The 26,741-nt window shown below is 30.5% G+C and overlaps 1 pseudogene; it reads right to left on the bottom strand.

Moving 5' to 3' along the window:
• Window positions 1–9,289: 9,289 nt before the first annotated feature.
• On the bottom strand, window positions 9,290–25,948 carry LOC137815833 (uncharacterized; annotated as a pseudogene).
• Window positions 25,949–26,741: the final 793 nt, after the last annotated feature.

The following is a 26,741-nucleotide window of genomic DNA, read 5'->3' as shown; positions in this document are numbered from 1 at the left end:
GTTATCTGCACAAGGTAAAAAACAGATCAGCAACCAAGGCAGAAGCAAAACTTGCAAGTGCATTCATACAGAGATGACACAAGTAGTACATGGATGAAAGATCAAGGTCAACACAGAATAATGGGATGCTAAAATAGAGTGGTGAAGACGCTAAGATAGTGTTAACTCGAAGTGAGAGACTTGGTACTGGAGTAGGGGCTAACCTATGTGTATTTCGAGTAGGCTCTCGAAGAACTCGTAGGGAATAATTGAGGCAGTGGGGAAGGTGATGTTGACGGCAGCCACGCTCTTCCAGAAGAGACAAAGATCTTTGTCTAACTCCCCATGTTGTCAGGACTCCTTGGTCTCCTGAAGCTGTCCTTGGAGTCCTTGTTCCCCTTGTTTACCCAGTACAAGGGGAAGTCGTCAAGCAGTGAAGGGTCTTGCTCATTCTGGCACACCTTCACGAACTTCCTTTTCCAGTCTTTATAAGATTGCTGGAAGATTGAGAAGATTGATCTCCCAGCAATCCCGTTCAAGCTGACCCAGAGGCGATCTCCGGGATTCTTTGCCTCAAACAGGAAGAGGAAGACGTCGACTGAGGCCGGCAGCAACAAGTGCGCACAAAGAATTTGGAACGCCCTTACAAACGCCCAGCTGTTGGGATGAAGCTGGGCAGGGGCGATGTTGAGCTCGGTCAGCAACTCTCTCTCAAAACGAGTAAAAGGAAGCCTAAGTTTCACTTTCTTGAACAAGGTAGTGTAGATGAAGCAGAACAACTCGCCGTCGTTCCTCTTATCGTCCGCGCGGATCGGTTCACCCGGGAGGCAGGGCAGCACGACCACTTTGCTATCATGCTCCTTGTGGAAGGAAAGGTCGGGTTGATCTCCTTTCCTCAATCGGTGCACGCCCAACTCGGTGTTTATCGAGGAGGTCTCTTTTAGCAGAGTTGGGGTGGCCCAAGGGTAGAGCTCCTTATAGTCTTGCGGAGGAAGGGAGGCTCCTCCGGCGAGTGGTGGAGTCGCCTGAGTAGGGTTGGCATGAGAAGAAGCAGGCCTCTCAGCCTGTGTAGAGGGAGCACCAGAGGCTCGTGATGGGTTGCGTATCGATGGAGGATTTGTCCCAGGGACAACCCTACTGGTTTTGGGTGGAGGGTTTCGCGATGAAGAAGGAGGGTTAGCGGTGGACTTCGTGTGAGCCATCGCAGGAACTGCAAAGGAAAGAGAAAGGGATGAAATGAAGCTAGCAGAGAATGACTCGATTGGGGACGAAGAAGATAGAACGAACGGCTGAGGGTTCGCTGGGATGGACGTTATCAGGGACGAAACCTTAGGTTACGAGAAAAAAGAAAAAACAGCCCACAGCGTATGCTTCAGACAGATAATGGATGATGCAAATCGGTTAAAATGCAACAAATACCACTAGGAGGAGTAAAAGGGTTACCTTTTTATGATCGAATGAGCGCTGAAGAAAGTTGAAGATTGAGAGAGACGAGGAGTTTCGGGGTTCGCAGAGAGAGTGTTTGGAATGCTTGAGGATGAAGAAAGATGATGGAACAGTGAATAGCGCGAAGGGTTTAAGGGTTTCGAACGTTGTAGGAAGCGCAAACGGCAATTGAAAACGACCGTTGATGAAGCCACGTGTCGTTTGATTAAAGAGAGGGTTGGTGGAGCGTCAGAAAGGCAAAGGGTACGAACGTACGGAGATCCGTACAAGCGCCACGTAGATCGACGATGATTTGACTTCTTAGTCTTTTCGCTGGTCAAGGCTCAGCTTAAGACTGGGGGGCTTGTGTACCGATCAGGTAATTGGAAGTGATGACGTGGCAGCAAGCGATAATATAGGCGTGTTGAACGGGACACCTGGCTGACATAAGGGAAGTACATCGGGAAGTCTGTGTAGTCGCCAATCGTTGAGTTGGCGTTCTCCGATCTCTAGTATGTATAACCGGCGGTCACCAGTCTTGCGTCATAGTCGCCGTCGCTCAGCTTATTCAAGGTTTCCAAGGGGTACTAGTATGGGAAATGAGTGATATGCTCGTCGCACAGCAGTGAAGGATGAGGTTATCAGATAAACACTCCCTAGCCAAAGGTTGGGGCAAGGGAACAGTTTACCAGAACATGCATGATGTGCGAGTGAAGCAGATCGTGATAGCGGCAGGCGAGACCACAGAGAAGGTGTGCATGGTGACACCCTGTACTCGCCGCTTAAGGGGTCGCGCTCCAAGGAAGCTGTGCACCAAGTTGCTCCTCGCATGGGTAACTTAGTCGAATAGCTTGAAGAGTAGAAGTGACGCTCAAGTGGAGAGGGATCCAGATGGTGACACGTGTACAGTTGGATGTGAGCCACGTGTCCAGAGGTGTAACCGTCAGGAGAGAGAAACGCTCAGGTATATAAGGAACTCTTAACAAACTTTTGAGGTACGTTTCTGAGAACACTTGAGTACGCTTTGAGAATACTCTCTAGTACACTGAGATTCATTGTGCACGGTTCCTTAAGTTTAGATTTTCTCTCTTAGTATTTGGTGATTCCGTCACTGACTTGAGCGTCGGAGCGCGATCGGCCGCAGCGGCGTTACTCTATTTTCTGCAGGTTCTTGCGAGGAATTGAGACGCGAAAGACAGAGGCTAACATAGTGCGAAGCTGATCGAGAAGGAGAAACCTTTGACGTGGCAAGACTCTTGCACTCAGGTCAACCGGCAGGATCAGTAACAGCCGCACTCATCAATCAAGTGCTTATATTTACAAGTGCGGTTATAGTAAAAGTCGTTGCCGATAAAAAAAAATAGTAAAAGTCGCATTTATAAATCAAAGCGTTTGATTTACGAGTGCAACTGTTACAAATAGCCACATTTGTAAATGAACTTAATTTAAAAAATGCCACCACATTTTTTATGAGTGCGTCTGTTCGTAAAACCGCACTTACTAAAACCTTCTTATACATGTTCAAAATGCCTTAAGCTCTAGTGTAGAGTAGACTTTAATTTCTTGTCAAAATTAGCATAGGAATTTTATTTGTAATTTTTCTTAGAATTAATTTTGGCACATAAATCACCAACCTAGGTAAACTTAGGGTTTCTAAAAACCTCTAAATTTACCAAGGCCGGTCTAGAAAGCCCATAGAAGGGGTGAGCATACAACACTAGCCACACCACTCCCATGTGCTTCATTAGGCACTACTTTTGGGAGGGAATTCATTTGAATTTCCCTCCACTTTCATTTGAATTTTCAACCCTCTAAAAACTATAAATAAGAGGGTTTGGCTCATGTAATTGTAAGATTAATGATAGAGTGAAATTGCTGCCAAATTTATGCCAGTTTGTCACTCTTGTCTACTTCCTCTCTAGGATAGACAAGCTTAGTCTTCAACCTTCACCTTCCAAGTGAGCTGGCGAACCACTCACCTTCCATACATTACATGCACCTTCAAGGAGTCCACACCTCTTAGGAGATCCTTGCACACCTCTTTCATAAGCTTCCACCACCATCAATTCAAGTTTCTTTAACATGAAGGCACTTCTTCCATCATTCTAGGTTTTAAAACTTCGGGAAACACGTTCTCCAGGAATGATGTAGCGGAGAAAACTGCAACCCTGGATAAATGACTTCACTGATGTTTTTAACCCTTGCTAATGTAAAAATAAACTCTGTTAAATGTCTTTCATTTTGTAACATATAGTTTTGATTTTGGATTGAACTTTACTACCAACAATTCTATCAGATATGGATATATGAATGAAAATGATTCACAAAATAGAAAAAAGAAAGTGAAGATGATTGTGACTTAGAAATTGCTTACTACGTGTAATAACATGTCAAGTAAAATGGTCTATATAAAAATTTTAAATTTTATTTTAACTGTAATAACTATTCACTGAAATGTTCTTAACTTTTATGACTTCAATCAACAACCACTACAAGGAAAAGCTATATTTCCCATGGATAATTACCCATGAATTTTTTTTGTTATGTAAATAGGTTTTTACCTACCAAAGATTTCATAGGTAATGTTATTGAACATAAAAAAATAGCTAAAATGAGACACTTAGCGTACGAAAGTTAGGTGGTAGGAAAGTTTTTAATGTATTTTAAAAAATAAAAATAATGTTGTTTCCTCCTCAGAAACATTAGTTTCCCTCCACCGAAACCCTCTCACTCTCTCACAGTAACACACTTACTCCCTTGACGAAACAACTTTCCTAAACTGAAACACTGGAGGTTTTCTTTGAAAATGTCATTGGAGGTTCTCAAATCCAAATCCAAACCATCCAAACCGTGAGAATGTGAAAATCAAAACTGTAACACCTTTAAATCTCTTCAAAGCTCTGAAACGCCCAAAGAATGAAACTTTGAAGTTCCCATTTTTGTTTGTGTTCCCAGTCTCGGTTTCATTCCAAAATTTGAACCCAAATTCGTGTCTTCTCAAATCTACACTGAAATCCCCAATTTTTTGTTTCAATTTGTGAAACCAAAAGCCTTAATCTGGTGTTGGTGATTGTAAACCTAAATCCTGAATGGTGACTTCGAAAATGTAGTGAAAACCTAATGGAAAGCATCGTCGTGGTGACCTGAAGCGCAAGCGATCCAAGGGAGATTTACGGAGGCTTATTCATCCAGTATTGAGAAAGGTATTGATTTTTTTTCTTTCATTTATTGTACGACTAGTACGTTGACCCGTGCAACGCACGGGAATTTTTCTAATATTTTATATGTAAATATTAATATTAAAATTAATAATTTAATTTATATATAAAAATTATAAAATTCATGAAATGAAATTAAATATAGTGCAATAAGTTTACATACTTTTAGTATATTAATAAATTTAATATAAAACAAATGAATAAATTTTTGCCATAATAAATATATTATTATACAATAACAATACAATACAATACTATGTTCCCATAATGTATTTATGATGAAAATGAACTCCTATTCACCAACCTCTTCACCAACCTTATGCTATCTTCATTCTGTAATAGAATCTACAAAAAAACTCTCCGAAAAATTATTGCAATTAAAAAAAATATTCATTATATTATAACAAGTACAATTATTGCAAAAAATTATCAGTAAATGTGTGTTTCTTCCAGAAACATATTGTAGGCAAAATCATATTAAATTATGAAGTCACCTTTTATGATATAAATTAAATTAAAATGTAATATAATACAAATAAAACATGATGAAATATAAATACAATGAAATACTATTTATATAAATAACTAAAGATCTTAAAAACCATACAACAACAATAAACACATATACATCATCAGGTTTTTAGATAAAAACAACAACCATTAATACTTCAATGACTAACTATTAATAATTAATAATAAACAATATACAAAGAATAAAATGAATATAAGCATTCTATAATATTAACAAAAAATATATAAAATAAAAAATATGATCAAAGATTTTTATGACTTTAATATACTGGCAATTGTTATAGCGTTAAGCATATTTAATAATGTCAACCTATTATAAATATACCAGATAATGAAAAAAAATTGTAATAATTTATGTATTCACATTGCAAGAAATGCATGAACAATGAATAGTACTAAACAGAAACATATAGTGAATATAAAATAAACATAAAGAGTACCTAAGTGTTGAGGTTTCCAAAAAAGTCCAAGCAGAAAAATAAATAGAAGTAAGTCATTATCCTATGAGAATAATAAAAGAAATTATGCAGGATAGCTTAAACTGTGAATAAAAGTAAGTAACAAAACCCTGATATGAGAAGAAGGATTTCTCGTATCACATTCAAAGATAAGTTTGTCTCCTTCTTGAAAAGAATGAAGACCACATAAAAATTCTTCCACCCTTTTCCAAGTTTAATCCGTCTAAAAGGAGACTTCCCTTTCAAAACCTTGCATTCCACATCCATTAGTAGACCATGCAGAGTAACCTTATTGAATCTCTTTTTTCGAATATATTGTGAAAATGGAGCAAGTAGATCCTACAACAATATCGAAATAATAAATAAATAGAAATGAAGTAAAATATAATACAGGGCATTTTTAAATAAATGAATGGTATACTAACCAGATAACTGAGTTTGATACTTAATCGAGACAACTTTATGGAAAAATGGTCGAAGGGATCAATGCTTAAGGGTTCCTTTCCTTCAATTTCTTCCAAATAACGATTTACTCCACTCTGAGGCACGTCATCCATATAAACAGTTATATGGAAAGCGTTGTGACCCACATAACGGAATAAAATGTAGTTATCATCTATGAAACCATAAAAATCAAACAAATTAAACCATCCACTCAATATTTCCGACGACAATAAATTTTCATTATATTCCACTATATGGACGTTTCCTTCTGAATCAGCTAGGGTCCACTCCTGTCCAAGTTCTTTTCGAAACTCAATGGCGAAAGCCCGATCTACATAACCAAGCTATTTATTTTGACATAAAGAAAAAAAAAAGTCAGGAATTGAAGAAAATGTTTAAAAGAAGAAATTTTTGAAAAAAAGATAAATATACATACTTCACCACGGCTGTTCATGCACCAAAAGACTCCTCTTGTTTGAAGTCTAATGATTTCTTCAGCACTTGGCGCCATTAAAAAGAGTAATAGAGAAAACACCAAGAAGTAAGTAGGAGAGAAAATGAATAATAGAGAAAGCACCAGAAAGATAGTAGAGCAGTAGAAAGAAAGTAGTAGAAAAGAAGATTTTATAGAAGATTTGAGTAGAAAAGAGTACGGTTGTGAATAATAAAAAACACAATAATGTTATGACCTCTGGTTTGTCCAGGGTCTCTTTCATTTCAAGTACAACATTAATTAATTAATAATCATTTAATATTATTAAAAAATAACAAATAATTGAATTATAACAGGCATGCTTCAATATAATAATACAGAATACATAATTATAATTATATAATATATATAATATTAAATATTATTTATATAAAATTTATAATATTTAATCTATCTAAAAATAAAAATTAAATTAAATTTTAAATAATATTGAATATCTAAAAATAAAAATAAAGTTAAATTTTAAATAATATTGAATTTGAATTAAATTTGAATTGTATAAAAAAATGATTGTAGAGAAGTGAAATTTAAATTTAAACTATTATTGTTTAATGTTGAAATGAAATCATTATCTATATCTATAAAATCTGATAGGGAAGAGGAATGAATATTTTGGAAACTGTGTAAGAGAAACTACATTAGCCACGTGTATCTGAAAAAAAATACAAAATCAAGTATGTCAGAGTGAATCTAAAAAATGACAGTATTTCTGAGTTGATTGCTATCAGATAAATGTAAAGGAAACATTTATCAACAAATAAAGCCTTTAAATATTTTTTTTATTTAATCAAATTGTTTTATTTAATAAATATTTTGGAATAATGAATTTGTTCATTTTTAATAAGTTTGATAATGAGAAATATAAGATAAAAAGAAGTCGCCCAAAAAAAAAATATTACAGACAACATATAATTATTTTACATAAATAATAATAAGTTGTAAATCCAAACGTCAAAATTTAAATATTGTTTAAAAAAAATTATTCTGTAAAAAAATAAATTTGGAAATACTATAATTTGGAAAATGGGATGAAATGATTACCTGCTTCATTAACTCTGCATACGAAGAGTCAAGTAAATTTGAAAAAAGTGTAAAAGGAAAATACAAAGGGCACTCTCTATTGAGTTAATTATTCTGACACCTATTTAATGCAACCATGTATCAATAAACAAAAGCCTTGAAATAGAAATGATCTACCTTGCACCTTGTATGATCTACCTTATCTTGTTGAGCACATCTTGTTGAGCATAACGTTGATATATACTGACCAAAGTAACTTATATAATGCATTAGAGGTATAAGTTATAAGTAATAAAAACAGAGCATGATTAAATAACAAATCATTGTTAGACATTTAAACCATTTAAATAATAATTCGTTATTCAATTTAGTACATGTATTTGAAGAATAAGTATAACATAATTGACATACCTGTAAAGTTTATCAAGACAAACAATGTTACCTAAAATTTACAGAAAAATAATTTATTATATTATTATATCAGTTATAAATAAAAAAAACAGATTAAAGTAACATTTTAACTACAATATTAAGCATACCTGAAACATTTTGTCCACTGATGAAACCATCACATTACCCAAAGAAATATTAAAGAATGATTCTACTAATAAATCACAATATCTTCTCAATAGAAATTAAATAATATGTACTCAGTAACGAATAAAAACTAAAATGTGCAAATAGTAAAACCGCTAAAAATTAATAAAAGTTATGAAACAATCATGAATAATAGATTTTTGCGAAACAAAATAATTTTACATTCCTTTAACAATTGTTTGAGAAATAGTTCTACAAATTAGTACATTTGATTTGAAGAATAAGTATAAGGTAATATACATACCTGTAAAGTTTCTTGAAACAAATTTATATTATTAAAATAACATAATAGAAATTTATATATATATATATAATATAAATGTATTGAAGTCTAAGAAATTGTTTTATCTCAAATAGTAAGCATACCTGAAACATTGTTTGTTGTGATGACACCAAAACATATACCAAGAAATTTTAAAGAGTAATTCTACAAATCATCAATATATGAACAGAAATTAAATAATATGTAGAGAGTAAAGAATAGACCCTAAAATTGTCCAAGTAGTGCTAATAATACATAAAAAATCATCATTGAAAATACTTCCTTTTCAATCAATCTTGATATTTGTCCTTAATATCTTGAATGAGATATGATCATCTAGTCCGTAGCCTGATTTGACAATTTATTAACAATCTTGGGATAGTAAGTACACAAATTGATACACGAAAGTTGCAATAGTAAGAATAAATTATGTAAATTAATAAATTAAGTAAGCAATACCTCTTCAAATGCTTAAGAGAATAATCCTTATGAAGTGCTTCAGAGAAGCATCCTCATGAAGTGCTTTAGAGAATCATCATTTATGAACTTTAATGTTACAGAATTGTTTCTTCCGTTAAGGAATTCATTTAAAACATTAATGAAATTAACAAACTTTTACAAAGGTATTTCAGAATAGGATATAACACATTCTACAATTGATAAAGAAAACGTACCATACTTTGAAGATGACCATGAATATTTGTGTCACACAAAAGCAATGATCAAAACCTATCAGAGACCGTGTATATTAGTTCTTAAATTGTTGATAATATATTACAAAAAAAAGATATAAGAAATAAAAATAATTTACAATTAATTAAACAATTTTCATACCTCATATGTAAGGCTGTAAGTAAATACTTCAAACATTTTCGAATATTTCTTTGTAAACCACGTTAGTATTGAAGTTAGTGGTAATACCATTATCATCCAAAATCAATATCTTCAACCCTTTCTTAGATTTTACTCTGGAAAGAGCAACATATAATTGTCCGTGTGTAAACACTGGACGCGATAGATATAGACCAACTTTATTGAGAGTTTGACTTTGACTTTTATTTATTGTCATGGCAAAACACAAAGATATTGGAAATTGCCTTCTTTGAAACTTAAATGGAAAACCTGTTTCGGAAGGAGTCAAGTTCATTCTCGGAATAAATATTTCATCACCTATATTTTTCCCAGTAATAACTTTGGCACTAATAACATTTTTCCCCAAGTGAGTTACTTGTAATCTTGTTCCATTGCAAAGTCCATTGGCTTGATCAATATTTCTTAGAAGCATTATTGGAACTCCGACTTTTAATTTAACACAGTGATTGGGAATTCCAGAGCATTTGATATCATTCAAAAATTCAGTTGTAAACCACTCAACTTGAGCATTGTCTTGTTCTTCACATTCGCAAGGACTGTCTAAACTTAAATAAGTAACTTCAAATCCTGGTATTAATGATAAAATGAATTCATTCACTTGATCCACACATTCAAAAGAACCATTAGATGTCACACTGTTTATGTAGGAGGGATAAACAAACTGAACCAACTGCAGTAAAGGTTGTTCAACATCTAAAATTAAATTCTCTTCCGGTATTTCAATGATTCCTTGTCCCAACTCATTTAACTCCATATCTCCATCTCCAATGTGAAGTATCCAATCATCAAACTCTTTTATTTCTTTTTGACTTTGCATTGATGTATGACTCTTTAATCTCATATTCTCTATAAGTTTTAAGATTTTGCAATGTTTCCATAACTTCGAGTAATTTACTGTTGACTTCACAATGTCATATTTTGATGCATTTTTTACAACAGGTAATATCTGACGAAAGTCTCCTCCCAATACAATTACTTTACCACCAAAAGGTTTAAGAGCATTTTCTTCACTTTCAACTCTCATGACATCCCTTAAAGTTCTATCCAGGGTCTCAAAACATAACCTATTAATCATTGGGGCTTCATCCCATATAATTAATTTAGTTTTGATCAACAATTTGGCCCTAAGACTTCCTTGAGGAATATTGCATGTTGACTCTTCAGTTATTAACAAAGGAATGCAAAAGGTAGAATGAGTTGTTTTTCCTCCTGGAAGTAACAAAGAAGCTATACCGCTAGAAGCTACATTTAATACAATCAACCCTTTTGATCTAATAGCAGTGGACAAAGTTTTCCACATGAAAGTTTTTCCAGTTCCTCCATAACCATATAAGAAAAAAAAAACCCCTAGCTATGACAAGACTGCTGTCATTATATTCTCATAGACTTCCACTTGCTCAGGAGTAAGAGATTGAAAAAGAGAACAATGCATTTCAAACATTTCTATTTTGTCATAATTCAATTCATCAATAATGAATCTATTTTCATAAATAAAAGAATCTGAATGAATAGGTTGTGGCAGACTTGGAAAATCTTTCAAACACTTACCATATGAAATTAATAACTCTTCTACTTGTAGAAGACAAAGGTTTTGTATTTTAGCATCTTCAATTATAAGACCTAGGAAAGAAATTATATGTCATACAGTAATTATAAATTATAAATTATAAATTTCCAAGAAATAAAAAATTTATACCTGGTAGGACAAACTCCTTTCTTTTTTGGTATAAAATGTCATCTGATAACAACTTCCGTGTTTTGTTCCAGACTTAATCTGGTCTAGACATAGTATTCATCAATAAAAGGGTAACAAAAAGTCTTCTCAATTGATTTCCTGAAGCAAGGTCACTGGATTCTATAATTGCATCAATAAACTCTTTATCATCTGCCAATAGCCCCATTGCATAGCATGCCTCTTTAAATGTTTTGTGAATGAAACCATTAACAATTTTGATATTCTCATAGTTACAACAACCGTTTTGATAATTCAACAATAACCTCAAATAATATAATTCCCCTGAACCTGCAGGAATATATGTTAACCTTCCAATACTAACACCAATTTTCCTTGGCTTCCACTCTCTTTTGTCTGCCATCCAAACAAAATATCTAGGGTATTCACAATAAGTCAAATTTTTTCCCAGTGGATAAATTTTATTAGCTTCAAACCAAGCTAAAAACATTGTTCTTTTATGTTCATTGAAGTTCAATATTTCATCAATGTCTTCATTGTCTTTAAAGAGAATTGGTTGCTCATACAATAGATGAAAAGTCAATCGTTGAACTGGAGGCCATCTATGATGAATATCAAAGGCAAATATTCTCCACACAGCTTCACATGGAGATATGTATCTACAATCATAATATTGTTTAATTTCATCAATAACTGGGGTCTTTGTAGAGTTTTTATCAGCAGTAGTAATTTTCAAATTGGCTCTATCTGGACCCTTGTTCACATATTTAAACAAATACTTGATTGAATTTGATTTGTTGCAATATTCTGTGTTAACATGGGCTTGGTACCTCAGTAGTAGCAATGGGCTATATGGAACAACATTTCTATTGTCCAACTTAATTCCATTTTTAAGAATGAATGTTCCATTATCTTCACGTTTATAACATGCATATCCATCCTCATCAATAGTAGTCAACAGTTTAAATTTCTTGGGGTAAAATTTTGAACATCTACCATTAATCATGCAAGGTGAACTTATTCGACTTACCCCACAAGGGCCATGTATCATGTAGGTTGCCACTGCCTTTGACAATTTAGGGTATAAAATTGCATCCGGTAATTTTGCAAAAATGACTGCATCAATATTTGTTGGAGTTCTTAACTTTTTCTGTCCATCCAACCACAATATTATGTGGGCATGAGGTAAACCCCTTTTTTGAAATTCCACAGTGTACATACCTATGAGAATATGAAAAAAAATTCTTCAAAATGTAATACATAATAATATAACAAAGAAACTGTTAAATATGGGTTAATGTGGATTACCTGCATTAACTTTGCCAAAATAGTCATCTTTTTTTAAGTCAATCATCATTTGATCCAATTTCATCTTGAAAACTCTACAAACAATGTCTGGCCTATCAGCAACAGTTAATCCTTTTGAAGTAACAAAGTCACGTATTTCTGACCAGTTTACGTTGCAGGTAATAGTGATAAATAAATCAGGATATCCAAATGTTTTGCAAATGGCCATAGCATCTTGGCAATTGTTGAACATATAACGCATTCCTCCTGTAAAAGATGCAGGTAAAATTATATGCTTTCCAATTGCAGAAGAATTTGTTTCTCCTGGATTCATTGCTTCTTGTACACCTTGAAAAATATCATAACAAATTGTTTTTTGGTTTAGCCTTATGAACGACAATCTTTGAGCTTCAACCAAAAACTGTTGAAATAATCGACGTGAATGAACTATATTCCCAAACTCCACATTTCTTTCTTGAATTCTAAATGCAATAAATTCCCTTAATGAAATACGAATTCTCTTACGTTCTCTGCTATTACTTCCAGAATTTCGTATTGGAATCTGTTCTTGATACCCATCCTCTCCAAAGGGGAATATTAATGGATATTGTAATGGAATAAAGGTTGTATGTGTTTCATGGAGTCTAAACAATTGTCCTGAACTTTTTTCACTATGATATCTCGCCCTACATCCACGTTGCTCATATCACCCACAATTAATGCTGCTATCTCATCTGTTGTAGGGGTATTGTACACTCTTGGATCTTTGTATCGGTGTCTAAATAACCTCAATGCAAAATCTGAATTTACATCATTATGTACAAAATCTCTTACTCTTCTAAAACTTTTTGCCAAAACATTGTTGTCATCAATCATCTTGGTAAGATCTTCAATCAAGGATTTGTCAAACTTCACATTTTTCACTTTCGACCTACATGCAATTTTTAAAAATATATCATTAAAAATTATCTTTGAATTAATCAAGTAAATAGAAAGTAAATCATTAAAGTAATTGAATATAACACATACCCAAAGTGAGATAATCTATTTGACACTTCATTTTGAGTGTCATATATGTAAAGTTGTGCAAACTTAGGAGTTGATCCACTATCGGGGAGCAAACTTCCAATCCTATGATAGCTTTGTCCATGCAGAATAAATTGAGGAGGTCCATATCCATCATTTATAGAAGACTGAATATTCCCTCCAATTGAAGTAAATGAAAACATACTATTGTAACTTCTAATATTTTGTAGATAGTGTTGACTTCGACTATCTTGCCCATTTAATAACTCTAACAACAATTTAGGAGGTTCTTGTAAGAAAGGGAGTTGTACTTTTCCCTTTTGACAACAAATAGAAAAATCAACGTTAACATAAGTCTTAGATTTCTGAGATCTTTCTTCATACCAAACCTCGCCCAAGCAGTATTCACATTGAATAGTAGGTTGTCCAAATTCAACAGTATCTATTTTTAGAAAATTAAGAAAGGTGATATATTACTTTTCTGAGATAAATGGATTTAGTTTGCATGAAGAAGTGAATAAGTTAGAGTTAAAGATATGCACCTTCATTTTCAGCTTTTGAATATAATTCAGAACTATAAACTTGTGTGGTGTCATCTGAAACAAAAAATAATAAAAGAAAGTGGTTGTTAAAAAATAAATAATAAAAAATATAAAGTAACAATTTTTAGTACCATTAGTTTCGTCATTTTGGACATCTTCGTCAAAATTCAATCTCTGAGTCACTAATTCAAGGGTTTGAACATTGTATGTACCGGACTTGTTATGTAAGTTTAATGTGTTACTAACTACAAACCCTACACTCCCTGCAACTGAATTACTTGGACAAAATATGTTCCAAACCAGCAATTAAGTAGTACTAAAACATCAGTATGATTTTGAAATTTAATTCATAAAAGAATAATGAAAAATAATTTACATTGGTTTCATGAACTAACCTTGAAATTTAAGGGTAGTACAAATTGTTTGTAAACATGACAATGATTGAGAACTTGCATCCATGACGTTCAAATGATTCTTAGGGGTCACTGATTGAGAAACACAATGATTTAGGTTAAAAAAATGTGTCTTTCGTTAAATGAATTTTCATTCAGTTTATATTTCTACTACCTCTACCTTGATCACCCTTTTGCATCTTTCCCAAAATTTGCACAAATACAAAGAAATAAAATTCTATTGTCCTATTTCTATATATTATAATGAAATAGAACGAATAATGGATTGTAAACTAACCATGAGGATGTTGAGTAAGGCTAATGTCTCCATGAGTAATTGTTTGGATTGATGACATTCCTTTGGTAGTAGAATGCATCATGTTTAAGTCATTGTTAGGAGTAAGGTGGTGAGAAAAAGGCAAATTTGAGTATGTAATTCCAGATGTCTGAGAAGCAAAATCCTGACTTGATTTAAGAGTACTTTGACCTACAACAAAAAGTTTCAATGAGTGATAGAATAAGATAAATCAATTAAGATCAGTACATAAGAACTTATAAATTCTTTTACATCAAAGTTAATCTTTGAACAATGATTTGAAGAACTTTAACATTTCAGTGTATTTGAACCATATATATATGATAATTATTACTACTTAATAATTTCAGCTGATTAAGAAAAAATATAGTAAAACATAAATTAGTACTATACTTAATAAATCTAAACTGTGTGTATATTTGTAATAATACTATAATTATAATCAAACAATGTGAATTATCCATTAAGAACGAACCATGAACTTGCATTGTAAGCCCAAATTCTTCATTAATAATTGTAGCCATTGATGACAATACTTTTGTAATTGAATGCATGGTGTTGAAGTCATTGTCAGGAGTCAGGTTTACAGAGACAAAATCATTTATGCTTTTATTTTGAGAAGTTTGACACAAAAATTGCTTACTTGAGTTCACAATAGTTTGATACAAAAATTGCTTACTTAAGTACAATAATTAGAAATTTCATTGAATGACATACTGCGAGAGTTAAATGAAATAAAATGTCATTGTTACTACCTCTTTTATGATCAACCTTTTCTCGCTGATCATAAATGAAGTTTTCCCCCTTCGCCCTTGCAGATTTGGCAACATCTGATTAATATAAACAAACAAAAAAATGATTCCACAAAAACAATATATATAAAAACTAAAATGTTTATTGAGGTAGTATGTAGTATTAGTCTAAATTGTAATGAATATAATTTATAATATGTTTTCACTGACCTTGAAGCAGTTCTACATTACTTATAGTACTCATTGATGAATATACTTTGGTTGTTGAATGCATTAATTGATTGTTGGGAGTAACCTTCTCATAAACAGAGATATTTGTTATCATAATTCGTGATGCTAGATAACCAAGATCTTGACATGAGTTAGGAGTACTTCCACCTACAACAAACAGTCAAAATGAGTGATAAATAAGGTAAACGAATGACAAATTACTATGTATTTCTTTTACACATTTCATATAAATTGAAAATTAATTTGAATTGGTTTTACACATTCTATATCAATTGAAAAATAATGTTAATTCTATTTTAAATATAAATCTAAATATAAATAAAAAAAATGTATTTAGGTTTCACTACCTGTTGTTTTAACTTCTTTGCTACGCAGTTCATATAATATATTTCTTTTTTTTCTTCTGACGTATTTTCCAATATCAGCATCGAGAATTAAAAAAAAAATTACAAATAAAATCATATATAAATAAGATACAATACTTTTGAAGTAAAAAATATTCTTAAAGTTATGCTTACCATTGCTGGATTCAGATATGCATGTTGTGTTTGGATTTTCATTCTCTAGAAAATAAAAACCATGTAAAATAATAAGTTGTTAAAAACTATAACATAACATCAATTTTTTATATATTTTTACCATAAATTGTGTTGAGAGTTCATTCACTCTTACATCATAACTGATTATTAACTTCTTTTATGAACCTAATTTTTAAATATATATAATAAAAAAATTACATAACATTAAAATTAAGTTCATAGAATTATATGAATTAAGTGTATTCCATTTGGATTAATATGTTTCAAAATAAAAATACATGGATAAATTTTGACATTTAGTATTATTAATGATAAAAAACGGTAATTATGTTCACTACCTGTTTTTTTTTACTTTTCCGTTCCGCAGTTCATACAATATATTTTTTCTTTTTCTTCTGGCATATTTTCCATTATGAGTGGCGAGAACTAACAAAAAAACAAATTACAAAGAAAATCATAAATAAATAACATACAGTACTTTGAAGTAAACAATATACTTAAAGTTATGCTTACCATTGCTGGATTCAAATATGTATGTTGTGTTTAGATTTTCATTCTCTGAAAAATAAAACCCATGTAAAACAATAGGTAAAATCATAAACACACAGTAAATATCTTAAGAAGTATAACATACCATTTATTTTTTATATATTTTTACCATAAATTGTGATTAAAGTTCATTATATATTCTTACATCATAAAAGACTTTGAAATTGTTTTTTGAACCTAATTTATAAATATATATGTATATCTATATGTATGTATATATGACACTTAAAAATATAAATATACGTTGTAGTTCCTGTACCTGATACATTCGAATTTGTTTGAAAAAGACTAACAATCATATTTCTTCTATTAATATTTTGCTTCAGTTGCTCCATAACTATTGAAAGATGAATGACGGAACTTTAGGAAGTATTGTAGTAATAACAAATATTTTCAGCCATAAAAGTATGTACTGTTTTCAGGAGTAAGTGTGTACAATATATTGTTCACAATACCTTTGTTTTGGCTGTTTGTTTTGGCGCCAATTTTGATGGTACATGGTCAGGAACGGGACTTCCTTATATGTTATTACTTTAACATAATGCAGTTATTAAATAAATATTAAAATATTGAACAAATAAAAATGTGTAATGTTTTTATATAATAATAATGATATCTAATTATATATAATGATATAATAATGATATTTAATACTTAAAAATGTTCAACCAAAAATTTACTTTTTGTACCGCCCTGGTAGTCGGAAGTGATGACGTGGCATCCAGCTATAGTATAGGCGTGTTGACAAGGCGCCAGGTTGGCAGAAGGGAAGGAAGTCGGGGGGCTCGTGAAGTCGCCAGTTATTAAGTTGGCGTGTTCCGATCTCCAGCATACCAGAACCGGCGATCACCAGGTTAGAGATGAAGTCGCCAGATGTAAACTCAGGCGACCTAGTGATTGGAGATCGCCAGAGAAAACACATCGCCAGAGATGAAGGTGGTGCAGATTATGAAGACGGTCGGCGAGACCACAGGGAAGGTGTACGAAGGCACCCTAACTCGCCAGTTTCAGTAGAGATCGCACTCCCAAGTTAGCTATGTACTGGGCAGTACCATGCATAGGTAACTTAGCCAAAAAAGAGAGTTAGAAGCAGCGCCCAAGTCAAGGAGGCTCCAGATGATGGCACGTGTACAGTTGGATGCGAGCCACGTGTCCAAGTCTGTAACTGCCAGGAGAGAGAAAGTAACCAGGTATATAAGAGTTCTTAACGGACTTTCTGAGGTACGCACGTTCAGATTATACTCTTTACGCTTGCGAGTTATAGAGCTTACTGTGAGAGAGGATTTGCACGGTTCTTGTTCTCTTAGTATTTGGTGATTCGATTTCGCTGACTTGGGCGTTGGAGTGCGATCGGCCGCAGCGGCGCCGCTCTGTTTCTTTGCAGGTTCTTGAGGTGGATCTCGAAGAGGAACGGAGGTGTGAAGCGGTGCACACGTCGATCCTTTGATGAGGCAGTTTCCAGCGTTCTGGTCAACAGGCAGGATCACTTTTGAAAAGGGATAACACTTGCAACATTTTTCTTTATTTTGCATAATAAACAAACAAACTTCAAAATCTAACTTAATTAAAAAATCAAATAATAACAACAATAAAAACATTTACACATTAGGTAGTATCAATGTTCAATGAAGAAAGCTCATGCAATGCATGTCTAGAAATTGTTGTGAAAAAGGGGAACTTAACTTTTAAGATCTGAAAACAAATTCCTGGTCCATTCCAAAAGAACAACGTTCTACTTTAAGCATTGTCATTAATGAATTGTTGGTTGACTTTTTGAAAGGGCAAAACTACAGGGAATAAACTTATCAGATTGTATATATAATAATATATATAGTAAATATTAAATATAGTAATATATTTGGACCGACATTTATCTAGAAACAATCATCTCTTAAACCATAGAAGAACGAAGCAACCTCCAAAAATAGAAACATAAAGTACGTCAATTTAAAAAAACAGAGGATGTTCTGACAACCATAATAAGCAAAAAAAAGGGAACTTTGGGTAACTTTATTTTGCACCATTGCAGAACAACTTTTCTGTTTAACAAAACAATAGGAATTCTTGCATTGGGTATATCTGAAATAATACACAGCATGCAAGAACATGTAATATATGTATACCGCCAAAACAATTTGACTAAAACAGATATGCTCATTTTGTATTTACTAATTTGAGTAAAACACAAATCAAAGAAAAAAAATTATAAATGAAAAAAATGGTAAATAAAGTGATTATTATAAGCCCATTTATTTTTATGAAATGTATATACCTTACATCTGTGAACTAAAAGCATTTTAAAAATGGAAACTTTAATGAATATTTATGCTCAGAATGAAAAAAGATCCAAACTTTAATTAACTTTTCCATTCCATGGATACCTCCACAGTGAGTATGGTTACCAAGCTCTATATTGGGAAATCATAGTAGAAGAGAAACAACTTTTATGTCTTAAAGCGTAAGATAGAGAAATATTATTAAAACAACATTTTTTCTATGAAATGCATGCACCTCTAATTAATATTTATGGTAGGAATGAAAAAAGATTCAAGCTTTAATTACCTTTTCCGTTCTACAGCGTTTCAGTTGTATCTCCCAGAATCAAGCAGAAACAGAGTAAACAATCTGGTAGATCTGATATTTGGTATCTGATATACTGGACAAAAAGAAGATATGGGAAAAGTGTAACAAATAGATATCAGTTGGCTTATGAATGTCGAAGAAGATGAACATGATAAAGGGAAAATGAGTTTGAACTAATATTAGCACACCCAACTTTATGTGCTTTTCCAAAAACTTCCTCATTCATTTGTTAATGATCTACTGTGAAAAATGTGATATTAAGTTATTTTGAATTTGAACTAATATTAGTTTTTTTTTCTTTTTAAATTAACTTCGAAATTTGTACTCAGTGTGGATGTAATGATTACTTGAAAGTTCTCAATGTCTTAAATATTATTTTATACAAATTTATTTTATTTAAAAATAATGTAAATGTCCTTTCTTGGGCTAGTTTAATTCTTCCTAACAATATTTTTATACTATTCAACATTTTAACTATTTTATAATTGCAATTTAAAATTATAATAAGTCAGGCTAAATATAAAATTTGTAAATTTATGGAATATAGAAATAGATAAATTGAGAAGTTGAAATATAATTAAATTAAATTAAATATAATAAAAAAATAACATTAAAATTACACAAATTACACAAATTTACAATGTAAACGACCCACAAATTCTATGTAAAAGTTAAAGAATAATTTTTTTTCCATAACTTGTAAATAAATTACAATACATTACAATAATTTTAATTTAAATTAAATAAAACGATTTCTAATACTATGTTCCCATAAGATATATATATATATATATATATATATATATATATATATATATATATATATATATATGAAAAATGAAGTATATGAAAAATGAAGTATTAAAGATCAACTTCCTTCTTTAAGTTCAACCTGAAAAAAATACTCCACAATAATTACTGCAATTAAAAGTATAATTCATTAGATTATACCAAGTCAAGTAAATAAAAAAAATGTGTGTTTCCTCCAGAAACATTGTAGGCAAAATCATATTGAACTATGAAGTCACCTCAAGATATATATATATATAATAAAGATTTTTAAAATAAAATAGTACTCATAAAAATTAATAAAAATTAGAGAAATGATACACAAAAAAACAAACATATGTACACCAACAGGTTTTAAGATAAAAATAATAATTAATACATCAATAAGTAATTAATTAATAATTGATAATAAACAATATAAACATAAACAAACAATGTATAGAAAATCAAATTAATATACATGCATTGCACAATCTAAAACAGGATTATGATTTTTTTAATATACTGGCAATTCTTATAGCGTTAAGCATATTTAGAAATGCCAACGCATCATTAATATGCCAAATAAGAAATGAAAAATTAAAAGAAGTATGTATACATATTGAAAATATTGGAACCCTAAACAATAAATACAAAGAAATAAAATTAGCTAACTAAACATAACCAAAAAAAAATAAAAATAAAGAGTAAACAAAATAAACTGTTCTTGTTTCCTTAAAGTGGAAACTGGATGCTCCACAACAAAACGAAGCAATACTTGCAAAATAAATTAACTTAAACAAAACTAATATATCAAAATAAGAACTGATTATCCTAAGCACTAAGTCTTTTGTAGTGACACGTCTTCAGTAGTAGAACACTGATATCAGTAGAGGGCTTCTTGTTATAACATTCAAAAATAATTTTGTCATCTTCACGAATAGAATGAAGACGACAAAATTGTTTCCACCCGCTACAGAGTGTATCACTTCTGGAAGGAAACCTGCACTTGAAACATTGCATTCCACATCTTGTAGCCATCCATGTAGAGTAACCTTATTGAACTTCCCTCTACGAACATATTCAGCAAAAGGAGAAGGCAGATCCTTAAACAATAACGAAATTGTTAGTTAATAATTAGTTAATAAAAGAAATAGAATATATCAGTAACCATTTCAAAAGAAAGGATGCTAAACTGACCACATATCCTCCAAAGACCTGTTTTGAACTCAACTTTAAGCCAAAATGTATAAAGGGGCCATTGTTGAGCGACACCCTCCCTTGAACTTCCTTCAGATAATTTCTTATAACCATTTCACATAACTCCCCCATAAAAACAGTTATATGGAAGGAGTTATTACCCACATAACGAAACAATAAGCTGTGGTGACCTTTAAACCCATAAAAATCACTCAGTTTGGATCATCCATACAAAATTTGGGGACAAAGTATATCTTTGTTATAATATACTATATAAATATTGCCTTGACTATCGCTGAGGATCCATTCCTCTTCCAGTTCATTTTCAAACTCGATGGCGAATGCACGATCCACGTGTCCATTCTATCCATTTTAAAACCATAAAAATACTCAAAGAACTGAAAAAACTATGAAAAGTAAGGCATTTCAGAAAAAAAAAAAGCATACGTCCCCACGAATGTTAACTGTTGTAAAGTAACCTCTACCAGAAAGTTTTACGATCTCCTCAGGAATCACAACCATGACAATGAGAAAAAGAAAGATGAGGATGATGAAAGTAGGGAAGAAGTAGAGAAGAGCAATTTACGAAGTTACAAAGAAGATAGCAATAGGTTTGTGAGTAATAAAAAGTCCTACGTTACTTATATATAGCAATCATACCTTTTCAGTCACAAATCTACGCAAAATTTTCTCTGAAGCAAGATGTCTTTTCAGTTCCTATATTAAATAATAAAAAACATAATTAAAATCCAATAATGATAGTAAATAAATTAAGAAATATTAATAATAATAAATAAATCAATAATATTAAAGTAAATAAAAATAAATACGAAAAGACATAACTATAAAAAGAATAGTAGGTGAGTTGTTACCTGTAATTATTCTTTGAAGTTTCCATTTTCCATTGCCTTATACAACATTGTCTTATACAACATTGTCTTATACAACAGAGTTTTTTCAGTTTAAATAAGTTATTAACAAAATAAACAAATAATAATTAATAAAAAATACAACTATTTCCACAGATAAATAAAATGGATATGAATGACACGTATAATTAATTAGCATTATAATTTGACAAATATATATATATATATATATATATATTATATTTAAATATATAAATAAATAATTAATAAATAAATAAATAAATACATAAGTATAAAATAAATATAATATAAATATAATATAATATAAAATATATTAAACATATTAAATTTTAAATATATTAAATATTATATTTTATATGTTATATATTATTATGAATATATTATATATTATATTATATATATATATATACATATATTTAAATTAAATACTTAAACCCTAACCTCTAACATTATATAACCTACTTGTAATTAAAATTTAAAATTGAAAATATAATTTCATATTAAATTTAAAATATAACACTTTTAACTTCTGTAATTATTACTATTGTCCATAATTTTTAATTAATTAATCTTGGAAGATGAAATGAATACTTTGAAAAAAGTGTAAAGAAAACAGAAGAGACAGTTTATGAAAAAATAAAAAATACAAAATAAGTCATGTATTAATTGCTCTGACACGTAGTTAATGTTATCCTCTATATCCTTAGAGGTTGAGTGTAAGGAGAATTTTTGTTTTTAAAAAAGTCTTTCTCGTAAGGACAAACATATCATTACACAAAGATTTCTTTTTTATCACATAATAAGGTATTATCTATAAAAAATGAATTGACGAAAAAAACAATACCTGCAATAAAGGAAAACAATACCTGGGAAAAGAAAACAATATTTCAATAACCTTAAAAAAAACACAAATTATAATTAATAAAATATTATATAATTCTATATATATATTTATGAATAAAGAAAAAGTAAAAGTTGAGGCACTTACCATTACGATGCTGATGCTGAGATTTCATGAAAGAACCATTGTTACAAAATAAAGTTACAGAAAGTATGCAATAATATGAATTACACAAAAACAAACTCATTAAATAAATTAAAATGTACACATAAAATTGAAAAAAAAAACAAAATATAACAACTTCAAAATGAACTATAAAGTCAGTATCTACCTCAAACATAATGTCAACATATGAAAGAAGCAATATTACATAAAGAGATTTAAAAATATAATTGACTAATACAGCATAATATGTTCTACATAGAAATTAAAGAAAGTCTACAATACATGAAAATAGATCATCCAAGTTACAAAACATTAGAGAAACAGTATGAAATTATACTACTCCCTTTTCGATCTTGATATTTTTCCTTAATATCCTCAGTGGGATATCATCATTAGGTGTGTGAGCAGGTGAAGCAAAATCTCTTGTAACCCGTGGAGCAACCAATTCAGTAGCATTACCTAAGACACTATCACTGGCTAAATCAATAGTTTTAGATTGCAAATCAACAGCTTCAGTGGAAAATTTATTAAATAAATCCTGCGATGATAACAAAACATATTAGTAAGAGTAAATTATTCACTTTTTTAAGTTAATACTTTAAATGATAATTACCTGAGAAAGTGGTACAAAAGACTCATCATGTTGGACATCTTTAACAGTATACAGTCTTTTCTTCTGAGAATGAAGTTCCTTCACAAAATGATAACTAAATTAAATTAAGTAAAAAAGGAATAAATTACGAATTTAAGGGTAAAATGTAAGTAAGAATACAATGAAATTAGGAAACATACCACATTTTCAACACGGCCTTCACAAAACCTTTGTATAGTACTATCATCAATACAAACTTTTTTGACACGGAATGATTGGTCAAACCTAAGAGTTTGATCTTTAACACAACACAACTTTGTCAATCAAAAGATCAAAGTCTTTTGGTAATACACCAGAATCACCGTTCTAAATATTAAAAAAAATATCAATTAATATAATAACCTTTTCTTATATGCATAAATAAACATATGCATGGTTCGATAATTTACCTTATCATGACTTTCAAATAATTCGGTGCAAGATTTATTGATCAGTGTAGTGGCATCCCTGTCAAATAGAACGAAAGTCGTAGAATCCGTTTCATCAATCACTCGCAGCTTAAGCTTATACCTGAAATATAAAATACATAAAGGTTCACAATTTCTAACTATAATTTGAAAAATATAATTAATAGTTAATTATTAACAAATTAATAATTTATAATTATTAATAATTAATAATTATTATTAATAAAAAAATTAATATAATAATATAATAAGTAATAACTATTAAGAAATATGTAATATGTAATTAAAAATAAATTCAGGCAAGTAGAAACACTACCTTTGTTGGACTTTGATAACATGTTTGTTACATTTCTCACAAAAAAACATTTTGGAATCAGGGTACACAGCTTTACCGCATAAGCAAGTTGTGTACCACCAATCGTCATCAGCTACAATATGTTTTATTGTAGCTAAGATAACAAAAGTGATTTCCTGTAAAAAGAAAAAAAATGATCTTAAAATATTAATAATCCATTTCAATAAACCGTTAAAAAACATTAGTAATACATCTTTGCAATCTTTGAGGCCTTGAATAGTATTTCTATGAATGAAGCTGATGAATTCATCCTCAACATTCTGTTTTCCATAATCACAATTGACTGAGTCCCTGTGTAGGAGAATCTGTACTTTCAATCATCCTACACATGTAAAAGTTGTGGTTAGAAAGGTTCATACATTTTAATTATCGAAAATTAATATATTAAACTAACCTTTTTCTTGAGTTCAGTTGCATCTTTGGACTTATCATTATATATTATTTTCGTACAGTCCAAGCAATTTTGTAGAAAAACCTTGTCTACATTAAAATATAATGAATTGTTTTATAACAAATATCATATAAATAAAATAATCAAATGAAAAAATTTAAATAAATTGAAAATTCATCACTTCACATACCCTGGAAATTTTTTACTTTAGCAAAGTGCACACTGATGACAATATTTTCCACCTCTCCAGATGACAGAAATGCATTGAGCTCATCAACATAGTTACCAAATAAAGTACACTCAATGCGGTAGCTGTTGTAAGTTAAAATTACAATTGTAAGAAAAAATATTTTGGATTCGTTATGGTACAAAATATTAACTTACCCATCAGCTTCAATAGAAATAGCATTTAACTTAGTTGTTGACCCTGATCTATTCAACTCTCTTTCAGTTCCCACACCAGTTAATATTCCAATAACATCTGTAAAAACATATTCATTTAAAAACAGGTCGAAAGAAATCTGTTCAAGTAAAAGAATATTACTAACCGACTAAGTAGTCCATATCAAAACCAGACGCCTTTAACACAGAAATTGGTGTGTAGTGAGGTTTTGGACATGAGACCAGATCATTACCAACAAAGGTTACTTTAGTTCCAAACTAAAAATTTATTTTGTATTGGTGACATGTAGTGCGATAAGATCCTGAATTAGTAGACACACTAAAGAAATTGAAGGAATAAACTTTATCCTAAAAAATATCAGTTTGAAATTTATAAATTAGAGTTCTTCTAACGGAAACAGGAATTCTATCACCCTGAAAGATAGAAACACACATTAAGCATGATTAATAAAAATTACATTAAACTGTAGTACAAAAAAATATGAAAGAAAATGATAAAGTATTTTACATCTTTGTCTTGAATCACCATTTCCATGGAGAATGAAAACTTTGTTTTCTTGAAATCAGAAACAAACCACAGACGTATAACCCTTGCTATCAGGATCCAATTTTCACTTTGTGGATTAACATCTTTCATACAATTTGTATTTTGTCTTAACAAAGACATTGTAAGGGTGACCTTTGAGTAAAAGGAAAATGTAGAATGCAATGGTCAATATGAAACACAAAACATATCGATATATATATATATATATATATATATATATATATATATACATATATATATATATACATACATATATATATATATACATACATATATATATACATACATACATATATATATACATACATACATATATATATACATACATATATATATATACATATATATACATATATATATACACACTGAGGAGGTTGTATGGACTTATTTTTAAAAATATCAAAATAACAAATTTAAAATTTCAAAGTGAAATAGATGGGAATAGTAAGAAAACATAATAAAGTATAACAGTATTGTGAGACAAAAACAAACATTCCAATTTTCAAATGGGATATAGTTTTATAGCTAAGAATAAAGATGAATTTAGTTCAAATATGTCATAAGAAAAAAATAATAATAAATAACATTAAATAAATATACAGGTAATGACAAAAATGAAGTTAACCATGTCAGGCTTCATACAGAAGAGAAAGTAATCGAAACTATAAAACGTGCAAAAAATTCTACTTCCAGAATTGCGATTAATGAAATTGTGGTTTGACTTTTAAAAGTCACTTTGCATAATAAAGAAATTTTTTTGAAAAGAAAGTACATCACTTTTGAAATTCCTAGCATGATCGGATAAAAATACTATGCAAATAAATGGAATTTTAGGTAGGTTTGCTTAGACATTTGCAAAAGAGGATTCTTGTTTAGCACAAAAAAAACCCTTGCTTTGAAATTTCTAAAATAA

The sequence above is a fragment of the Phaseolus vulgaris genome, chromosome 1 (genome assembly GCF_000499845.2).
Source record: "Phaseolus vulgaris cultivar G19833 chromosome 1, P. vulgaris v2.0, whole genome shotgun sequence".
Lineage (NCBI taxonomy): Eukaryota > Viridiplantae > Streptophyta > Magnoliopsida > Fabales > Fabaceae > Phaseolus > Phaseolus vulgaris.
The sequence above is the reverse complement of the archived record's forward strand: the minus strand, read 5'-3'. Positions and strand labels throughout refer to the sequence as shown.